The sequence below is a fragment of the Bison bison genome, unplaced genomic scaffold (genome assembly GCF_000754665.1).
Source record: "Bison bison bison isolate TAMUID 2011002044 unplaced genomic scaffold, Bison_UMD1.0 scf7180017864468, whole genome shotgun sequence".
Taxonomy (NCBI): domain Eukaryota; kingdom Metazoa; phylum Chordata; class Mammalia; order Artiodactyla; family Bovidae; genus Bison; species Bison bison.
In genome coordinates, this window is record NW_011495029.1 from 165,372 (window position 1) to 171,192 (window position 5,821).

General features: G+C 49.5%; 1 protein-coding gene across 4 annotated transcripts in view; it reads left to right on the forward strand.

Moving 5' to 3' along the window:
* LOC105003397 (apolipoprotein L2-like) overlaps positions 1 to 5,821 on the forward strand; it is a 41,549-nt gene that overhangs the window by 12,647 nt on the left and 23,081 nt on the right. Inside the window, exon 2 of one of the 4 annotated variants that reach the window (XM_010860536.1) lies at positions 372 to 495. The exons of the other annotated variants lie outside the window; for them this stretch is intronic. The gene's annotated coding sequence lies outside the window, so the exon portion shown is untranslated. The remainder of the gene's footprint in view (positions 1 to 371; positions 496 to 5,821) is intronic. 4 annotated transcript variants of the gene reach the window in all.

Genomic DNA, 5,821 nt, shown 5'->3' on the forward strand with positions numbered 1-5,821 from the left:
CCTCAGCAGCAGGAGTATGACCAGTATGCAGTGAGCAGCTGGTATGTTCCGGGAGACTGTGCCAAGTGATTCTGGTGCAAAGGTAAATAAGGCAGGCAGGCTGGTGAGTAGGTGGAAAGGGTGGAAGGAGCCAGGAAGAAGTTCATAGAGTGGAGGAGTGACTGACCAAGGGTTTCACAGTCAATTGGTGGCAGGTCTTCCATCGTGAAGCTTGAGACAGGGTGGACCGTGCCCAGAAGGACCTGCATGTCAGGACTGTTTTTCTAAGAGCATCAGCAGGGAGGATGAGAATAGCTCAGGGTGGCCCTGGTGTGCAGGGTGTTTGTTTGACCTGAGCCACTCAGAGATGAGGGTTTCACTTTCCCTTTCAGTTCTCCAGGTATATCTGGGCCCAGAGGTCGTGTGTCGTTATTGCAGAGTCAAAAAGCTGGTAGCTGCTTTGCATAGCTGAGAACAACTGGATCTTGTTTACATTCAGCCAGAGAAGATTTCTGGGTAAGCAGGCAGGGTAGGACCCCCCACCCCCCATCTCCCCATCCTCAGGATGACGGTCTGCTGATGGTCACTAATTGACAGAAGAAAGGAAATGGAAGCTCAGAAAGGTGAGGTCATGGCCGACATGGTGGGTTAAGCAGGAGTAGAGCCTGGTTGTGGAGGCAAGTGAGTCTGATGGCTTCCTCCCACACCTTGGGCCCCTAAACAGTGCAGAGGGAGGGTGACACCTGCTCAGATGGGCTCAGCTCAGGATGTGGACTTCTGAGACATGAGCGGTGACCCCAGAAGGAAGGTGAGTATTGGGGGTGAGTGTTGGGAAATTTGGAGGAAGCAGAGGGGGTGAAGGAGGGCAGGGGGGTCAGAACCCTTCCTCCTTGTGGCCTGGCCACCTTGATGTTTCCCCCAGGGTGCTGTGCTGAGGCCAGTGGGGCAAAGGATTTCTTTTGAGATATAAGGAAGCCAGGTTTCATCACCTACCCTTTGACCGCTGCTTCCTAAATGCCTGCTCAGAGCCAGGCCCTGGGGGAAACTGAGGCCTGGAGAAGGACAGGAGAGCAAACGGGGAGATGCAGGGCACTGTCTTTCTGTGCTCAATGGGCCTCAGCTCAGGATGTAGGTGATGGGTGGCCCTGTGTAGGGAAGATGGCCCAGCAGACAAAGTGAGAAGGGCTCACTGCACGATGCCCACATTAAGATCCTGGCTTTGCCATCTTAAAATAAAAACCCCAACAGTAGACAGGTCAGTATAACAGGAGGGACATGAGCTTAGATCTATGTGTTTTACAGGCAGAAACAATCCTAGAAACTTTTGGTTTATTAAAATTACAGTATTCCTCTCACATACCCATGTCAGAAGCACTGGTCTCAGCCTCGTCTCTGCCCACCGAGAGCTGTGTGACCCTGGGCAAGTCAGCTCCTCGGGAATCGTTTGCTCAGATTTCGTATTCAACATTTAAAAAACTAATTTCAGTCTTTTCATGTGGATTTTAGGCTGTGTGTTGGGGATGCTCACCTTTGTGTACAGGAAATAATGCAAAAAGTGTCTGCTGCTCTCCCATTGTATTCTGGCCTGCTTTATGGTGTCCATGGCAATATTTAATTTTTAAGAGGTCATATAAATCAGACTTTTCTTTATGGCTCTGGGATTTGTGTCTTAATGAGAAAGGTTTCCTCAAATCAACATTATTTCTAACATTTTTTTTTTCCAGTACCTTTGTAGTTTTTTTCTTTCTGGTTTACATTTAGATCCCTTTGGAGTCACTGATTGATTGATTAGAATCTTTTTGTTTCTTCCTCTTCCTCCTTCCCTCCTTGATATTTTCCTTCTTTGTCTTCTCATTCAAAAGAACATATTTAATGGGTACATTTCACAGTCACAAATGAACACACCCTTTTATGTGCCTTCAAAAGAGCATTCATTGCAGTCAGAAAATGACTCCTCCCTCCTCCCCTCACAAAGTTTTAGACAGCAGTTAGGGAACAGAGAGCAGAGGCTGGAGAGAGCTGGGCTGCGCACGCAGACCTGGCCCAGACACCCTGTGGGAGGAGAGACTTTGGAATGTCCGGCTTAAGGCTCAGGCCAGTATCAGATTTTAGATAAGACCCACATTTCCCCCCAATTCTCTCTTCTTTCTCCTCCTATAAAAATATCATGGCTGGAGTAAGGAGACATGAGGAAATACACGTGTCTCCTGCTACCTGAAAGTACAGTGTTCCTACAAAAGCTTTTCTAAAGCAAGATGGCGTAGGGAATAGACCATGTAGGTTTCACTACACAGGGTGATCTTTTGGAAAGCAAGGGATGCCCATATATGGAAACACTCAGAAATCTGATAGTGCTGTCTGTCAGAAAGGGCCTTTCATCAAGACAGACAAGGAAAACAAATAGAATTACTGCCCCACAGGTAAAACAAGAGCTGTGCTGTGTCTTTGAGAAGCTGGTTGTTTCACGTCACTGTAACAGGTCCCACACCTTGTATTTCAGCCAGGCTGTGCCCAGGAGGGTGGAGGGAGCCCCAGAGGCCCTGGAGCAGGAGGAGCAGCAGAGAAGAGACAAGGCCCCTGCCTGGTGCTGGGAGCTAAAGAAACTCCACACAAATAGACCCACAGGCAGGAAAGTGCAAGATTCCAGGGGGCCCTAGAGAGGAACTGGGGGAGACAGCAAGGGAAGGAGGATTTGGAGCTGGGCCTCCAAGGTCAGGTAACATTTCACCTGGTGAGGCAGGTGGGGAAATGTCTCACCACCTGCAGGGGGAGGGGCAGCCTGAGCGAAGGCCTGGAGGCTGGGGGGAAATTAGAGTCCAGGGAGCTGGGAGTACTCAAGGCCCCTGGATCATGCTCTGAGAAGGCAGGATGGTGAGGAAGACAGGAGTAGGAGCATCAGGAGGGCCTGGGTGTTGGGCTAAGGACTTTGAACTTGATCTTGCCATAACCGCTCCTTTCCCTGCCTAAGGATGATGCCCTGAAGTCACATGGAGGGAGATGTTTGGTAGAATCTCTGTCTGAGGACTTCCCTGGTGGCTCAGACAGTAAAGCATCTGTCTACAATGCGGGAGACCTGGGTTCGATCCCTGGGTCGGGAAGATCCCCTGGAGAAGGAAATGGCAATCCACTCCAGTACTATTGCCTGGAAAATCCCATGGACAGAGGAGCCTGGTAGGCTACAGTCCATGGGTTGGAAAGAGTCAGATACGACTGAGCGACTTCACTTTCACTTTCTGTCTGCCCACAGGAAGAGAAGGGCTCTGTGTCCAGCCATGCAGTTGGGCAGGAATGGGCTTCTCTGCAGTCCTCCCTTTTCTCAGAAACAGCCCTTTGGGAAAGGGACCAATCAGAGGCTAACAGAGGAGGACGCTCCAGATAAGAATCCAGCAGAGGGAGCACCATCAGCATTCACAGGCAGCTGAGGCCCCAGACAAGGGTCAGGACCAGGACAAGAATGGGAGGGAAAGACGGAAGGATGAGGTGGAGGGTCCACATGCATTTACAAGTGTTTGGCATCATCCAGATCAGTCCTTTCTGCCCGCACCCTCCTCCTCTCTCTTCCTTGGCTCTTGGTCCTTGTGTTTCACAGTTTCAGTTGGCTGCCCTGGCTCCCAGGGTCCTGCAGCTTCGAGGCAGAGAAGGACACAGAGGCCAGCCAGCTGTCCTCTCCCTCCTTCCCTTACAGCAGGAGCCCCCAGACCCCTCAGCTGTCTTCCCCTGTGTGTCATTCAGCAGGACAGGGTCATACAGACACCCTTCAACATAGAGCAGCCCAGAAAACACATCCCTGATGTTCAGGCCCTGAGAAGAGAGGCAGAAGGGTCCAGGGTGAAGGTGAGTGGCACTGGAGGAGGTAGAATTTCAGGAGAGCAGGTGGGCGTGAGGAGCATTCAAGGCCAAAGGAACATTGTGTGTTAAGATCTAGACTGAGAACAAAGAGCAGCAGCTGGAAATGGAGCAGTCAGGGAATAAGCAGAGCAGGGGTGGCTTGGACAGAGAAAGGAAGCTGCTTGGAGGTGGGCCTGCCTGTGTGAATTCTCTCCCATCCACACAGTCAGTGCCTCCAGCCTCCGCCACCAGGCATACTCCCTAGTGAACAAGCTGATGGTTACTCTTCCTGAAGGGTAACCCTGGCTATTGCAGAGAGAAAGTGTTAGAAACAAAGATGCTAGGATGGGGGCTCAGGTAAGGGGATTTAGGGGAGGCGCTAAGGAAATAGAGCTGCTCTAGATTGGATGCTGCAGAGTAGGGGACCAGCAAGAATACTGGTTCGGGTTGCCATTTTCTTCTCCAGGGGTTCTTCCCAACCCAGGGACTCAACCCACGTCTCTTGAGTCTTGCGTCTCCTGCATTACCACTGAAAGTGAAAGTCTCTCAGTTGTGTCCAATTCTTTGTGACCCCATGGACTGTAGCCTGCCAAGCTCCTCGATCCATGGGATTTTCCAGACAAGGATACCGGAGTGGGTTGCCATTCCCTTCTCTAGAGGATCTTCGTGCTTTTTAGCCTTTATGTCTCCCTTTCTGGCCACACTTTCTCTAAAGTCCTCTCATTTAAATATTACTATGAACTCATGGCCTTTCACAGACTCAACCTGGCCCAATGAAACATGTTTATGGTAATCATTATCTTTTTATTTATTATCATCATTATATGTGGGTGCCCCTTTGAGTAGCAGAGATGCCGATCTGTGGAGCTCACCTCCCCTGCAAGGGGTCTTCCTTCCTTTGAGTGGACAGAAGGAAGCTCATGGGTGCACATGTGGGCGGGCAAGATGCTGCTGGACAATGTGTCTGTTTAAAGCCACAGTTCACACTGATTATTCTGGTTTAACCCTGTTATCATTCTTACTTTCCTAGAGAAGTTGGTTTCATCAACACGAACATGTTTCCTACACTGACAGTTGTCACAGCAGGAGTCAGGCTTATAACCACCTGCAATCATCTTTAAGGTGGTGGTACTAGAAATCACCCCATTTTGTGGGTTACTGACTGCTATAAAGTGACTGCTGCTGTCTTACAGTTCAGTTCAGTTCAGTTCGGTTCAGTCGCTCAGTCGTGTCTGACTCTTTGCGACCCCATGAATCGCAGCACGCCAGGCCTCCCTGTCCATCACCAACTCCCAGAGTTCACTCAGACTCACGTCCATCAAGTCAGTGATGCCATCCAGCCATCTCATCCTCTGTCGTCCCCTTCTCCTCCTGCCCCCAATCCCACCCAGCATCAGAGTCTTTTCCAATGAGTCAACTCTTCACATGAGGTGGCCAAAGTACTGGAGTTTCAGCTTTAGCATCACTCCCTCCAAAGAAATCCCAGGGCTGATCTCCTTCAGAATGGACTGGTTGGATCTCCTTGCAGTCTAAGGGACTCTCAAGAGTCTTCTCCAACACCACAGTTCAAAAGCATCAATTCTTCGGTGCTCAGACTTCTTCACAGTCCAAGTCTCACATCCATACATGACCACAGGAAAAACCATAGCCTTGACTAGATGGACCTTTGTTGGCAAAGTAATGTCTCTGCTTTTTAATATGCCATCTAGGTTGGTCATAACTTTCCTTCCAAGGAGTAAGCGTCTTTTAATTTCATGGCTGCAGTCACCATCTGCAGTGATTTTGGAACCCAAAAAAATAAAGTCTGACACTGTTTCCACTATTTCCCCATCTATTTCCCATGAAGTGATGGGACCAGATGCCATGATTTTCGTTTTCTGAATGTTGAGCTTTAAGCCAACTTTTTCCACTCTCCACTTTCACTTTCATCAAGAGGCTTTTTAGTTTCTCTTCACTTTCTGCCATAAGGGTGGTGTCATCTGCATAGCTGAGGTTATTGATATTTCTCCTGTCT